Consider the following 16,470-nt stretch of genomic DNA (forward strand, 5'->3'; position numbering starts at 1 on the left):
AAATTGGTCATTTATCATCATGAATATGCTGGCTTACACTGGTGCAAAGCCTATTATGTTTACTTTTACTGCTGTGTTTTAACTGACAAAGTTTCATTCGCTGTTACTTTAAAAAAGCGGAGCAAGTACGTGTCCCATACATAAAATTATCCTGCTTAAAGTTCGTTTGCTGAATGCTGTGTGCCTCATTTATACAGTGACTTTTATAACCCATTTCCTCCAGAGTATATGACACTGAGCAGGCAGGGTCAATTTAAAATAGATGACTTTTGCTTACACAGTCGACTTTCATCTATTGTATATGTTTCTGTAAACAAAAATTGCAGCAGAGTTTGTGATGGACGTAAGCACAGGCAGGGCCTTTGCCATAACTTCTTAACCGGCACTGCATCTTTTTTTTCAGCCCAGAAGCTTTTGCATCCTCCCTGGGAGAGCCTGCATGAAGACTTGCGTGGACGGTGCTGTAAGGTAAGGAATGCCCCCACTGAGAGCCTTTTTTTTTTTTTTTTTTAAGTTCTTCATCCTGATTTTGCCTTGCTACGGAGTTACCACGTGAGAAGTTGCTTCACTCTGCATCTGATTTCTTCTTGGAAGGACTTGCATATGGTGGTCCTTCGTTGTTCAATACTAACAAATAACGTGAGCAAAATGAACTGTTTACTGTGTAGATAATAATATGTCTTAAATGATGTTGACCTTCGCTGTCGTATGAAGTTTTACATGCGTACTTTCTGTCCTGCGAGCCTCCCGCAGTCCCTTTGGGAAAGGATCGTGCTGTGTGTCTGGTGTACCTCTCGGTGCAGCAGGTCCCTGCGCAGCATCACTTGCAGTATTTTGTTCAACTTTGAACTGTTAAATTAAAACAGGAGAGTCCAGTGTATTTCCTAGAAATACCATCGCTTTGTGGCCTTCCCCTGCCAGCTTTAGCGTCACCTTTCCTTCTCAACTTCACTTCTCTCTTCTCCTGCTGGGTAGCAGCCCCCATCATCTTTGCACCACCCACCCCCCCTGACACGATGCGCTCGAGGCTTTTATGCGCAGGCAGACATGATCAGCAAACAGCATCATTCTTACCTCCGCTCCCAGGACCTACATCTGTCGTGTTTTACTCTACCTCACGCACCGAGTGAACAAATTAACGGTCAATAAATGAAGAATCTATTTGAAATATGATGACTGGAAATTGTGTAGCTCTTCCAATTCGGGGGCCTAAAAGTCTGGCTTACATGCAGCGCTAGGCAGATTACACAGCCTGCATGGATATTACAAAGTCCAGCAGTGTTAGTATAGCATAGCTGTGCTGCTTGTTTCCTTCAGCTGCTTGTTTAGAGACACCCGGAATATTCATCTTAATCATCTGTTTCCGCTGCTCAGTAGGTACAGGAGGAAATACCAGAGAAAGCCCTGTCACTGGGAAAATGCATCATTTGAATGTGCAATGTAAATATTTTAGCTAACCAAATGTAAACATTGTTTTGCCTTTAGGATGGGAAAAGACTGTCACAGCCAAAAACGAGCTGACATAAGAGTGACCCTGTATAGATGAGATACAAAGTTGTGTTCACACATTTTGGTAATCAAAACAGAGCCCTTAATGAATTGCCTAGCGTGAAAGGAATTACAAACACAAATGTGCCTGACACAAAACGATCAGAAGTCACTGCTGTATTAACATTAGAAGGAAGGACTTTCAGGATTCATGGGGATCTGTGGTCCATGGGAGGGATGATGTGAGGTAAGAGAGATGAGATGAGGAGAGATATGTGATATGTAAGAGCTACAGAGAGGCTGGAGACCTTGGAGGAGAATGTAAGCCGTAAGTATGCTCTGCATATCCATGTTCCTCCGTGCTTCTGGCTATGACTTGCGTTCACCATGCCAGGACAGTTAATTCAGAAGTTTCCAAGGGTTAGAAGATGGTAGAAGCAACAAAGATACTGGATACAGCAAGAAGCACCTTATTTCATTCACAGACGTGCTGCAGGGTTTTTCAGTTGGTGGATTCAAAGGAAAGCAGAGTTCTTGGGGAGCTCAGAGCGGTTGCTCATTTGCCTACAGTGGCTCCATAAGTGCATGAAGACTTATGGTCAAGTGGTACTTGATAGAAACCAGACATGGGATTTAACTTTTGATGCTGAATATGGTCCTGCTGTAGCATAGGATACAGAATCCTCCAGATACGACTTGACTTTATTGTGCAGTAAATGTTAAGTAGAGACCCTAAATGGTCTTTGGGCATTCATCAGGTTGGTAAGCAGAAGAAACATCTGGAGATAATTTCACTGGCTATATTTTCTAGCCCTTTGATAGTTAACATGAGAAGAGGAAGAAACAACACCGAGGATTTGACTAGACTCCATGGATTGCGAGAAACTAGTTAGATCTTATTTCTGTAGGCACAGGTCTATGTAAATGCCCAAGCAAGTAAGCTTTCATTACTGGAATAGCTGGGGAATTTTTTAAAGTTGATTTTTGCTTGTATTGCTAACAATGGGTAATATATTAACATCTGCCTCACATTTGCTATTTCTTTGTTCTAACAGCTGGAAATTTACATTTACACATAGGCCTCAGAGCTAAAAATGTCATTCCCTAGGTTAAAAACCCATACTGATTTTTGGCATTCTCCTTGTTAGGAAAGGAGAACTGGAAGCACAGGGAAAAGACAGACAGGAAGGGTAGCCCTCAGATGATAAATGCTTTCAGTTGGAGCACAGATTAATCATGTATAGCGTAGCCTAAGACTGTCATTGTCTGCCATTACTACAGCAATTTAGCTGTAGCCAAATGAGCAAATCTATTAAGAGTAAAAACTATCCAAAGAAAGTAGAAGAAACCAAATACTCAAGTCATCAGTGAAGAGAAAAAATACAATAGCATTTTTTTCAGTGTAGAGGAAATTAAGAGCCTTTTTTGTGTGGATGAGAAGCATTTTGCATAGATGAGAATAATTTTGATGTTATCCTTGAATAAAACTTCTGTTGGTAGAGAATCAGTCATTTTATGCAATAACTTCCTGTAACTATTCTCTTGAATATAGATAATCCAAATCTTTTTTTACCTCCCAGACAGATGTATCATTTTTCATGGGAAAGCATGAATAAATTCAAAAGTAAGAACTTCATTTTTTCCCTTTAGAAGCAGGAAGCTCATATACTTTTGCTTAAGTGCCATATTGTGCTTTCTTTTTTTTTTCCCCTAAAAAGAGGATTTGAAATGGCTTATATTCACACAGGAGAAAAGGTAGGAACAGATTACTCTGTAGTGCTGAATTCATAGCATTGTTTTTCTAAAAGCAAATAGCATTCTTTGAAGAAGGGTTTTAGATGGCTGATGAGAGATAGGGAATTTAAGAGGAGGGAAGAGAAGTGCAGTTGAAAAATGTTTGGAATGACAGTGTAAACTTCAGGGAGAAAGGGAATTAGATAAAAGAATCTGTGAGAGTGGGAATAATAATGTGAAGGGGAACAGGCTGTGCTGGTGAGATCTTTTGGCCTAGGTTTTGAGAAGAATTCAGAATATGATCTGCAATCTCTGTCTTTGTTTGGGAGGGGCAATGAGAGTTTTTCCATTTACGGTAAAGTGGAGTAATAATGTCATTGCCCCAGCTGTTAAAAATATTTAAAAATCTAGTTCAAACCGAATATTTATTGCAGTGTTAAAGTATAGACCATTGTGGTCAGAAGAAAGAAAGAAATTGGAATTGATCCCAAAAAGCATAATTTATGATTCCCTGAGAGGGGAAATCAGTCTGGCTCATTCTTGTTCAGTTTGGTAAGAGACTAGGTTTTAGGAAGCCTCTTTGGTTATGGCTGTAAGTGAACAAATACCAAGGTTCAAATCTGCAAGGGGAGCTTGGAAGCCTCCATCAAAGCCAGGAATATATAGTATGCATATTTTGAGTCCAGAAGTGCCATCTGAGGGTGGCTTTGCAAAGCACGTGAGGACCGCGGCATCCCAAGCATCTCTGGCATACACTGGAGAACTTACTTGTGTGAGGCAGCATTTCTGCAGAAGGTGGATGGGCTACACGGGAGCTCCCATGCCTACCGCTGCCTCAGAAGCTGCTTTTTCATCATGGAAAAGAGTAATCTGTGATCTTTGCCTACTTAGTAATTTCTACGTATCACAGTCTTGAAATTCATATCTACACATCACCTATTCCAGATGAACAGCAATAACTTTTGGCGTTGGGTAAATGTCTCTGTGAGATGAATTTATACTTGCGCTGTCGTAGACTGTCAGTAGCCTTAGACAATCCGCTGTCATCAGACTAACTTGGTTTCTTAGTTCTGCTCTTGTGGCACAGCCAATTCCATTTCAGTGTATGTATGTCAATTAAGGAGAGTATGCTCTAATAATATTTTACATTTACACAGCACCTCTCATCCCAGAGTACTTTATAAATCATGTATATTCAACACCACTGACCTTTCGCAGTCCCTTGGGAGCAGGAGAGCAACCGTTTTACAAAAGCAATACAAGCCATAGAAAATTTTTCTCTATAATACTGAGGGAAACCATTAATCACAGAATTAATTATATAATATATTAAGCTACAGCTTCCGTTTTTAAAGACCTTTATTGAAAATTTCCTCAAGATAAGGTGCATGATCCTACATTTTGTGTACACCATGAACAAAGAGCTAATCCATCTTTCCAAGACTGGACCCCTGGAAACATTCCACTCTGGTCTCTAAATGAGCATAAAAGTGTCACTACCTCTATACTTTTGACTGTCAGTGTATCTGTGAATTGTCACCTCTTCCTGCAGGATTTGTCCAAAATCCTATAGTCTGCACTGCCCCCTCAGCTGCTGAGGATTCTCCTGTCTATTTTCTATTGGAAATATAGAAAAAAAAATATATATCTTTTATATATATATATTTGCTGTTGGAAATAGGAAAACAGATATATCAGAAAACCTATTTAATTGCTTTTGAGGGATTCAGATGTAACTGATCTTCTGGGGTATTGAGCTGAAGAAATTCAGGATGGGTATGCATCGGGCCAGCATATGTGGAGGAGAGATGAGCAAGGCCAAAGGAACGAGGAGGAGGAAGAGGACGATGGCGATGAATTAATCTTCTTGGCGTGCACTGCCTCCTTCTGTAAACATTAAGAGGACGATCTGAAGCCTGCTGAGACCAGTTAGCGTGTGTCCCCGCAGCACTGCAGCCATGGGGAATGGCAGTGGTCGGTGAGGGAGCGTGTGAGGTCTTTGATCTGCCAGAGCATCCTTGTGATGTGCGGAGGCTCAGCTTATGTGCAGGACTACCTCGGTGGGGACAGATTCCCTCTATTTACTTTAGGAAAAAACTTCAGGGGAGATGCTTTCCTTGTTTTTAAAGAAGAAAACAGATATGCAGCGTGTTGTAGTACAGTATGTGCCAAACCAGCCATTCTGGAGGTTAATTTGGACCTTATTTAATGTGTTGTTTTAAACAGGAGGACAGCAACATTTCTATTTTAGTTGTACAATTCAGCAAATGGATTACAAAACCGCAGTTAACTGCGAATGCCATGGATGGTAACTCAGTTAATAGCAGATTAAAAGTATCTTTAGGTTTTTCAGTGTATTGTTTTGCCATTTATCTCTTTTCGTAGCTTGTCTGCGTTTAATGTAGTTTATTCCATTTAGGAGCATTACTGAGACAAACCCCATTAAAGCAGGCATTATAGTCCTTGTTTTGATTAGCACTCAAGGCCACCAGATAATGATGCTTAAGAAAAAAAAAATCTCATGTTTCTCTCATGGTCATTAGCACTCTGATCACCACCAACCTTCCTATGACAGTGTAAGTCTTTTTTTTTTTCTTTTTTTCTTTAAATCCCAGAGCCAATTGCAAATGCCTTTAATATGGTTGGTGACATTTGAATTGTAACATTTATCTCAAAAATAACAATTCTTGCTCTTTCAGTGCTCATACTTGCAAGAAACCAGATCTTCGTACGTAAGACTTGTGGTCAAAAAACTATCATTGCTAGCTAATATTTTTGCAAAGCTATTTTACTGGCATGATTTTCTTTCATTTCATTTTGTGGTGAGACTTTCTAGAGATTCCGGTATGAACATGTTCTTCTTAAACAACACCCTGACCAGAGAAAGGCATTTGCACTACTCCTACCATGATAACGACCAATGGAGGACCATTTCAGGACTGATACAGGCAATTAAAGTAATTTCCTCACATAATGTTTAAACCAGTGACACGTAATTCTAGGACAAAGCCTCTCAGCACTTCTTTCCAGCACTGGTCTGCACTCAGAGGATGAGCAGCTGCTATTACATGCTAATGTCCTTTGAGGGTGACTGGCCATTTTAGGACACATTATTAACTCTGCAAATGGGTGTGTTTTCCATCCTCGGGTACAGAGTTGACCTTACACACTGTTCCTTTTACAGATTTTAGTTTTGTTAACCAAAAAGGAAAACAAGAAAAATTATGAGTTCAAGGAGCTGGGCTTGGCATCTTGAAGGATGGGGAATGTCCAGCCGTAGAGACCAGAGCCCTCACCTTACAGGCACGTGAAGTTGCAGGTCTCTATGGGCAGAGGGCTAGCCAGGACAATTAACATTTCTAGTAACACAGCCGACTCATTTTACCAGTATTGCTGTGTTTTACCTACTGTAGATGAATGCTGGTGTACCAGAAAAGAGCCACTCACCCTAGTCTTGACCCTTTATTTTTACAGACCAAAGTCGCCCCGTGTTTTCACGAACTTGCCAGCTCCAGGTGCAGGAGCCCAGCAGCCTCCTGAGGTCCTCTGAGCTGCTCATCGAAGCCTCAGAGCAGGCTGAACGTTTGTTTTCATGAACATATTTCTCTATAGAGAGATAAAAATGGCCACTTTTTTTTTTCCTCTCTTCCTCCTGAAGAGGAAAAAAAAATGTGCACACAAAAGAAATGCGGCATACAGAGTGTTATTATAGACTTGCTTTGGCTTATGCCTCTTCTGTATAACTGGTGTGTTTCTGGCTGTGGCTGTGATCCCCAGCCCCTGCTCCAGCATGTGGGGGGCAAGTGGCCAGGAATGCCAAATTTAGAAAATGTTAGTAAGTTTTTTGGACTATTTCTCCATTCTTTCCACCAATGGAAACCTTCTGAGCAGAGAAGCCCTTTCTGCCCTTTTGTTGTATTGCAGCCCAAGCTGCCAAATCTGTACTCCCTTGGTTTGGGCGTTTTTTGATGAATTTTGCTCGTTAGAGCATCCAGTTCTGCCCTATTCCTACTATTTGTTTTGTCTAGCCGTGCTCAGAGTAGATAACTAATGCAGTAGTGAAAATACCATCATGTTAATGCCCTATACCAGGGATGGAAACCTGCTTGTCTCAGAAGCAGTTACACATGAACCAGGCTGAAGAACGGAATTACCCTGGATTTAGTTAGTATTCAACTAGTCACCACACTAACTTGATTTGGCCTGTTATTGTTTTTACCTAGATCGTGGTGGTAGTTAAATTAAAAAGCATCTCCCAATTTCCAAACAACAGAAGAGAACCAGATTTCTGGAAGATACTACTTTAATAAAATCCATTTAAAAATATGTAAATCCTCACTTGTGAATTCCTGATAAACGGAGAAAAAATTCCCACATTCATGATTTCTCTTTATTTATTTAATTTATATGCCATTATAACTGTGAATGAGGCTTTACAAAACCACAGGGACACAATCTTTGCCCTAAAGAGATTGTAGCTGAAATTAGACGCAACATATAACCAATGGCTTCAATAGACAAAGCAGGATTACACCAAATAAAAATGGGTCATATTGTGTGTATTGTATACGTTGTAAGCTTGTGATAATACAATTACTTGGAAAAGGCCTGTTTGTCACCCCTGAATGTGGTGATTAATAACAAAGCTCTGGAATAAAGCCATCATTAGTGTTTGCTGGTTTAAACCAGAAAACCTGAGACACTAATGACTGATCATTGCTTTCCTAAGGGCGATTTAATTGAAGAGATGGATTTAATGGAGGCAATATTCAGTGGCGTATTTGGCTTTCTAGATGCTGTGGCCTCCAAGGTTCTTCACTCTGTTTTTAGACTCTTCTTTTGAGTTAATGACATCAAGTTTGCCTTCTGTGTTTTATTATATGATGAAGGTAGAGCCTCTTGGAGGCTTTACCAGGACTTCCACACTTTCTTCACCCTTCATTGTGGGCACACAGTGGATAATAAGATTTCTCTGAATTTTAAATAAAGAAATGTCTTACTCCATACATGTGGAGCTCGTTTTCTACTATTTAGTTACAAGTACCCATGTAATATTTAGTTTCTGGGAATAAGCCATAATTGTGCAGTACATCGTTGTTTGACCGTTCCTCAGCAGAAGAGGCTACTGTCCTCATGTAAATACTGCATGTACTTGTATCAAATCCTCAGGCTTTGTTTTGACATTTGAATATCTAGACCTTTTGTTTAACAGGACTTTTGATAACGAACTGAGGTTTGGCCACAATTTCCAGAGCTCTGCTAAAACAGAGCTCTTCTCATCTGCTCTCCAGAAGAGAGAGGCAGGTAACACGGCGGCGGTGGGAGCAACAGGGGGTGGGCGAGGGGCGTGGGGCTGGAAACCCCCCCACCTTCTCAGCCCCTCCGGCGGGCGAGGGTCGGGGTTTTTCTCCCCAGCAATTTGCTCAGATACGAAAGGGGGTTAGTGTAGCTGCTCACCTACCCCACAGGATTCTGGCGTGGCTAATTAGTCAATATTTGCGCAGCTCTGTGAAAACTCTTTAGAAGTGCCAATTATGAATTATAATTATCTTGTGAAGATGATTGGGAGTCCACGTTTGCATGTTGATTCAGGCCATGGGAGTAAGTCTTTCAAATAATGGCTCTTATTTAAATGTCTTACCTGTTCCTTATCTCTCGTTGTGTGTGTTTTTTTAAGGATGATGAGAAACATTAGTTTACCCTCAGGAAAGACCAGGTCTGACTGTTTTTAATAATGAGTTATGTACTTAGCCACAGTAGGTAAATTTACAAACCAAGCAGGACACACTCGGAGATCGATTCTGTCTGTTTGGCAGATGGTTTTACACAATAGGCATCACGACGAGCCTGCTGAGACTTTAAAACAAATACTTCTAAGAAGTAACATTGCCATAAGCCTGTTAATACAGTAGCAATTCCTGTTTTAAACGCCACAGAGCTCCTACTTTATTTATATCCCATCTATTTACTGAAGTATAATAGATTTACTCTGGGAAGAGACTAAATCTCAGCAGATTTACACCGAAGGCTGACAATTAAGTTTCAACTTACTTTCACAAAATAGTAACTAATGCTTAGCACTAACTGCAGGACACTTAGCTATTTTTCATAGCGACACACCAGTATTAAAGCGAGAAAAGCCTACAAAAGAAGTCCATGACTTGACTTGCGGTTTTTGATGTTCCTGGAAACCTTCTGTTGCAGCAAGAATACTTTTGTATTTTTCTTAAGGTCTCTGCATTTTCTTGTAGCTTTATAAATGTTGCTGGTCTCTTTAACTGTATAATAAAATGCTTTATTACTTATTCTACTTTTACGTAAATTAGTTGGGCAAATAGTTGCCTCTAATGCAGATTTAATGGTAGCATGTAGATGTGTACGTTAATGTTGCATTAAATAAAAAGAAACCTAGAATTGCACATAATTCCACAGAGGGGACAGTATTCTGCCTGCGGTTATTGTATGAGAGCAGTTGGGAACAGAACTGGGCCAGAAGTTCCCTGCATACCTATCTCTTTGCAGTAACCTAACATTTTAATGGGGAAAAATCACAAGGAAATGATAAAAATATTCATGAGAGGAGAAGAACTTCCCCTCCCCTCCCCGAACATGGGTCTTTTGACAGTTGTTTGCTTTGCATTCTGTAGCTGCATAGGGATGTTTAAGGCAATGTTGATATGAGCCCACACATTGATGATCCAGTAGAGGGATCTTAAATATTCATACAATGGCCAGATTCATGTGGTTTTATTTGCTTCTTTTCTTCTCTACCCGGAGTCCTAAGCACCATCAGATAATTAAACATTACAGGGTCTGTGGTAGTGAATGTTTCTGAAAATCTGGACATTCATTTTTTGTCCTGCCAGCTGGAAGGAGTGTGATGCTCTGGCATAGTTCTGCTTGCAGAAAAGCGTTCTTCTGATACTAGACTAAAATGTTTCATCCCTGCATAACCGGATTTAGTGCTAACAGCATTCAGCCTTGTGTAGGAAATGCTTGTAGAGGAAGATTTTTGTAACAATCAAGCATGACGTTACTGGTATGAGATGCAAGTGCAAATGAAAACTCCTAAATTTAGGCAAGTACCTGCAAGGCACCTTCAGGCCCTGTTGTAGTCAGGGCCCCCTTCAGCTGCCCACGCAGAAGCAGCTGGTGCCGTTTGAGAAGCCCTGGGACATTTTTCCTAGTCTCTAATAGCTATTTGAGAAGCATGTGAGTTTTCTGTAGGTCCTGTGCCATGTCTGCCAACCACGTCCAGATGCAGGTTTCATCTGCCTAAAGAGAGGGTATTGAATGCTGGTTTAAATGCCAGAGGCTATGCGCCTTGGTCTCCAGCTGCCACCCCAGAAGGGCACAAATCTCCTGCAGTTCCCATGGTCTCCCAATCCTGCGGTTTCATCTGCAGAGCCACAGAACGGCAACGTGGGCAATCAAGCCCAGTCAGAAAGCTGCACCGGGGCAGATCAGTGGCCCTGAGGCTTGATCACTGGACAGCACCAGCACAGTGGAATAAATTGGGCATCCTGAAATGGGTCAAATGACTGTCCTTCTGAGACAGCAGTAGGTACTCTGTAGTAACTGGCTTGTTTTCTCCATCCATTTGGGCTGACCTTAGAATTTTCCATCATTTTGCCTTTTCCTTGCCTTCACTTCACCTGCATTTGCCAGCAGTGCTGTCTTTGCCTATTAGCAGTTGTGTATCAGCTGCTCTGCTTTTTTGTTTTTGGCGGTTTCCGCGTAGATTTTGCTTCCTTTTTTTGCCCCAAACCTTTTTGGTGCACGTCAGCATTTTATCTGTTTGCATGTCCTAGGGAATGATAGGAGCCGTGATCTATTTGGGTCAGTGCATGCTTGTGTGTAACCATTCCAAAATAAGGGCTTTTCTATGAATAAATTTTCCCTCACCAATCTTATTCTCATTCTTGCCCACGTAATATCTGTTAGCTCCCTTCTGCTATTTTTAGACTTGTGAAACTGAGGTAAAGAGAGTGATGAATCTTTCTGTTGTTTTTGCTTTCTTCCAGCCAGACTCAGTCTTGCATTTCTCCTGTTGGTTGAATAACTCATGGAAATACATAGCAAAGCAAGTAGTTTAGCAGCTGCCCCAAACTAAGGTCTATGGTCATGTGTTGCAAGTGAGCGGAAAATTCAAAAAGGATGGCAAGGTTGTTTTTCTGAAAGTAGCGCATCAATTTGATATTGTGTCTAAGTGAATGCAGAGCTGGATGACCTCTGCTCTTCAGGCAGTTAGCCAGCTGTTCGTCGTAGTCAAAAAAATCTTTCAACAAAAGGAAAAATGTATTTACTATTGCTGCCATCAAATTAACCTGCAAATTAACCTGTAAATGTTTCAGTGTTCAATCACTAATGGTCACCCTCTGGATTTGTGAGTGCTTTCTTTGAAAACTGTTTCCTTCTGCAGAATCTGAATGCTTTACAATAAAACTGTCTCCCTAAGTGATGGAAAAAGGATAAAAAAAGGTTTGTTCACCATATAGTGTTAGGTTGTCCTTTAAAATGAGCCATGTTCAGGAGGGTATTACAGCAGGCCTGAGAATGGGAAATTTCTCAAAGAATAAAGATAAAGCAGATGAAATCCAGACTGCTTGGTGAAGGAAAATCAGACCTGAACAGGGTATTGTAACAGTGATGTAATGGTAAATTGTAAAAGATACCTAGCTGTTGAAATTGTTGAAGGGGGGAGGGTGTAGTGTAGCTGTATATGTTCTTGAGCTGACTTCTCATTATCGTGTATGTGTTTGTGTCTCGTGTGTTACTTTTAACGTTATTTATCACAGCTTAGGTAAGCAGTCCTATTACTTAATTCCTGTCAGTTCGTCTCTCTGAGAGAACGTTTTCATGTATATCTTGTCATCTGCTCTTTGTATTTCCGACATGCCCTGCCTTTTTTCACCACTTGGGCATCTTAATATTAATAGGCCATAGCCAAAATAATCAATAGATGTTCATATCAGTACGTGTAATTTTATAAGGAGTTGGTGTGAGTATGTTTGATTGGTATATTACTATAGAAAAATAATTCGGGGGGAAGAAGTGCTAAAACAAAAATGTTGCCCAGGGTGAGAAACACTCAGCTGATGGCCGGGGTGGTGGTGCCCTGTCAGCAGCACCAGCCTTGAGATGGGTGGAGAACCGATGGCCGCTCGCGGAGCTGCGGCAACACCGGCGTGGCCTCTGGAAAGGAGGAGGAGGAGGTGGCTGTGGAAGGAGGAATGAGGCTCTGCAGGTGGCAGAGGGTTGCTGAAGGTAGCAGAAGGAGGCAAGATGACAGAGGTGGAGGCTTCCTGGCCATGCAGGAGTGGAGGCAGTAGCTGCTTTTGTGGTGTGCACACACATGGACGTGGGCCCAGGCCTCTAGTGTGTGTGCGGGTGCGTGTGCATGCCGTGGTCACACCTGCACAGCCGAAAGACTCTTCTCAGCGGCTGTGTGAATGAGACGTGCTCACCATTGACCAGTCGTTTTGAGCTTGTCTGCTCTTCCCCTCGTACATCACCAGTGTAAGACTGTTCTTCTTACCTGGTCTGTCTTGACTGTCTCTTCTGTCCCTGGAGAGCAGTTAGCCTGTATCCAGTATAGGTTTTCATCAAATTCCAGTCTTATTCTTCTCCTTCAAAACCTTAACAAGACCAAGTACTGTGGGGAAAAAGTAATGCTTTGGGTCAGCGCAAAAATGAAACCTGGAAGAAAAGCCAGGCTGGTTATTGATTGTGTGAAGCGATGTGATGCTCTGCTTGTCCTGCCTACCAGCAATTGCTTCTCTGCCATCATGCTTTGGCAGCTCATAACTCAAAAGTAGTAGCAAAACTTTTTGCAGGAGGCACGATGATGTATTTATCCTTCTCTCTGCAGTGATACCCATATTGTGGTGCTTCCTGCTAAAATAATGCTAATGATAGTAACATGGAAAAGCACAAAGGCAGGGGAAGTCTCGCAGCGTTAGTGATGCTTAAATTGCAGAAAAACTGGTGCCAACAGGGAGCAAAAAGAACAGACTAGAGGAAAGGAGGAAAAGGATTTTTTTTTTAATTTGTTATGCAACAAATTCAAGTTTACAAGCTGTAGGCCAAATTCTGTCTTCTGATTCTTGCTTAGGTGCAAGAGGGGTGTATTTTTAAGGATCGTGATTTATTCATGTTGAGGAAATGTTCTGTTTATATCAAGTTCAGGTTGCAAAGTGGTAGTCAGTAGATGACATTCGGGCAGGAGATTTCCCTTGAAATAATGTGAGAAAGTATTTATTTTCTGAAGTCCATTTCCCTTCACAGATAGTTTCCGACCATTAAATATCCAGCAGTCAGGAGAAAGAGCCCAAAACTGTGACAGGCAACTGCATTTACTGGATATGTAAATGCAATATTCATACATAGCTTTATGGAGGGTTCCTTTTCCACAGTGTATGAACCAAACATCTCAATTAAATTGAGAAGGGGAAGACCTGGTTTTCATTAGCTGTGAAGACTTTCAGAATTATATTAGTTGCAGTTCATTAGATCTTATAATTGTATTTGCCGTGTGTCACGATGAGGGAGTGAGGGGTTTGGGTGTGTGTGGGGGGAACCCATCTCATAGATCATTCCCACAGGACCCATGATTAGCTTCTGCTGCCTCAGTCAATCGGGATTGAGCCCAGAGTTTTATATTTCCCTCTCCACAGCAGGAGAGCAGGCGAATAAAATGCATCACGTGCCAGGACATTGGTGGGGGGGGCAGGAAAGGGGTTTATTTTGCCTCGCTACCCCACGCCGCTCCAGCTGGTAAGCGGGGCAGTGCCTGCACCTCAGTGGGGAGGTGAAGCCGCAGGATGTGCTGGACTATCACAAGCAAGTGATGTTTTCATTTGGCCCAGCTCTGCTTCCAATTGAAAGGACAGAATGACAGCTAGTCTCAGAGAGAAATTGCAATGAAATGGTGCGACAGCGGGAGGGCATGAAAAGACCTGGTCTGTCAGTGCTGCTCCCACTGCACAAAGGCTTGGCCGCATTGTCTGTTCTGATGTGTCAACCAGGGAGGTCATCTCAAAGGAGTGTGTCTGAAGACCCTTGCCAGCAGGTCACCACATGTTAACCTCCCCTGCTTTTGTCCGTGATTTACAGATCTCTCCTCTCCTAATTCCAGGTGTCTCTAAGTTCGCTGGTCTGTAAGAAGAGACTAGGTATGACCAGCTGTGAAGGTCATACCTAGTCTCCTCCACCTTTCAAGGTGCTCCTCTCTCCACAGGCAGAAATTAGTCTTTACTGACCATGCAGAGCATACAGGCAGCCAGTTTAGAATATTTTTAGATGAGTAAAGTTAAAGCAACACCTTCCCTCAAGGACCACATGGCTGCATTTTCAACTTGAAGGAGAAAAGGAAGATCACGTAGATGCGGCATTGGCTGGGGACACCAGGTACCTGGGGTCAGTTCTTATCTCTGCCAAGGAGCTTTTCAAAAACCACCGAATCCTTCGTCTTTGACATTTTTTTTTCATTAAAAGGAAGTTACTTACACAAGGATTCTCTCATGTGCTACCTTGGTCTTATCTAGGTACACTGTAAACTTTTCAGGACAGGGACTGTCTCAAGCAATGAAGTGCTGCCTATGTGCCCCAGATATTTCAGAAAAGCTGACATTCCTAATGAAATACAAATGCTAAAAAGTTAAAAATCACTTTATTGATTATTCAATTAGAGTGAATAACAAGAAATTTGCGCTTGAAATAGGTCATGACCTTTACAAAGCACATCACAAGGTGAACACTGTTTTCTTAAAATTGGTCTGTCACTAAGTTAAAAGACTGACTGCTGCCTCTCCTGCTGTGGGATATTACACAGCTCAATTCTCACAATTTTCTTTTGCTTCAAGATTATTTAATCTTAAATATAACAGGCCCTTCTGACGTAATTTGTGCTCTACCTCCAAGGACCATCACTTAGCTTCCCTGGAACACTCCTGTCTTCCAGACTTTTATATCTGTAGATTCTGTGATAACATTGGCACTCAGTAATACGGGGGTTTTAGGTTGAAAATTCTTTTGCTTAGATTTTACAAAATTGGAATTGAATTTTGGTGTGCTTTGTTTTGGGAGGATCTCACTCAAGGTGCATTAAAAGGCTGTAATGTCTTGACGGTTGGATACAAGCCATTTTTTAAATTTCTCAGTTTAGGTAGAGTTAATCTCACTGTAAGTACTAAAATTTTAGCAATATAAAAGTTAAGTATCAGTGGAAGTCATTTAGCCTTCTCCTGTGATGAGAACAGAGGTGAGAGCTCTCAGGTGGGATCCCATACATAGCATCTGGATGGAGAGAAGCCTGTTTTTAGAGATCAAAACATACAGAATTTGAATCCCAATCTAAGTAGGAGTCTTTTTTTTAAAAAAAAAAAAATGTCCCCCTTCTTCAGCAGCATTTCATTGGGGACAATCAGAGCATTGTGTTTTTCTGCTGCATATTTTGCAATCTTTTGTATTTTTATAAGTTCACAGGGTCCTTTGCAAATTGGAAGTAGCCTCTGGAAAAATCCTATCTATCCGTTGTGTTTCATGGGCATGATTCAAACACCAGTTTGAGAACAAGTACAATTGCCATGGATTTTAGAGGTCTTTTAGGTCAGATCACAGAGGCAATCACTCTGTGTGCCCACTTCCTAGGCTAGGGGGAATTTTTCTATATTTCCATTATTATTACCTGAGTTTGCAAAAGGATTGCTCAAAATGTTGTTGCACTGCAAAGATGGAAAGGGGACTTTGCATGGTAGAATTACATAAACAGCAAAGTGCAATTGTAACCGGCTGTGTTTAATATGAAATAGCATCTAGTTCCAGGAAAAGCAAAGCTATCAGGAGTAGTTGTCTCAGAGCTAGAAAACGCTTCACAAAGACAGCTTTCATTTCTATATGCTCTAAAGTATGCAATAATCGTGGTCTAATTACCTCACTGCAGCCAGAAAGCAATATGGGATATTGTGGGGGTGTGGGAAAGAGCATAATATGCTATGATTAAGCTGTAATCTTTGGCATGGTCACTTATCAGATAAAGCTTTTCTGCTGTCGCATTTGAGACAGTCATTATTTGGCTGCTAAAGCCTGGGGAAAATATGTGGTGGTTTTCCTAGGAGCTGTTTCACAGAGGCTTCATTATCGGTTTCTTCCTCAGGAGCTGGCCAAGCCCAGCCGATGCCCTGTATTTGCAAGCTGTGGCCGCAGCGCTCCGCTTTTCCCTGCTTGTGCTGGGGGGGGTTTGTACTG

The 16,470-nt window shown here is 41.5% G+C and overlaps 1 protein-coding gene across 7 annotated transcripts in view; it reads left to right on the top strand.

Moving 5' to 3' along the window:
• PAG1 (phosphoprotein membrane anchor with glycosphingolipid microdomains 1) overlaps positions 1-16,470 on the top strand; it is a 115,489-nt gene that overhangs the window by 67,777 nt on the left and 31,242 nt on the right. For all 7 annotated transcript variants that reach the window (XM_075743828.1, XM_075743826.1, XM_075743827.1 and 4 more), the window contains one exon: positions 404-468. The gene's annotated coding sequence lies outside the window, so the exon portion shown is untranslated. The remainder of the gene's footprint in view (positions 1-403; positions 469-16,470) is intronic.

Source organism: Balearica regulorum, chromosome 2 (genome assembly GCF_011004875.1).
Source record: "Balearica regulorum gibbericeps isolate bBalReg1 chromosome 2, bBalReg1.pri, whole genome shotgun sequence".
Lineage (NCBI taxonomy): Eukaryota > Metazoa > Chordata > Aves > Gruiformes > Gruidae > Balearica > Balearica regulorum.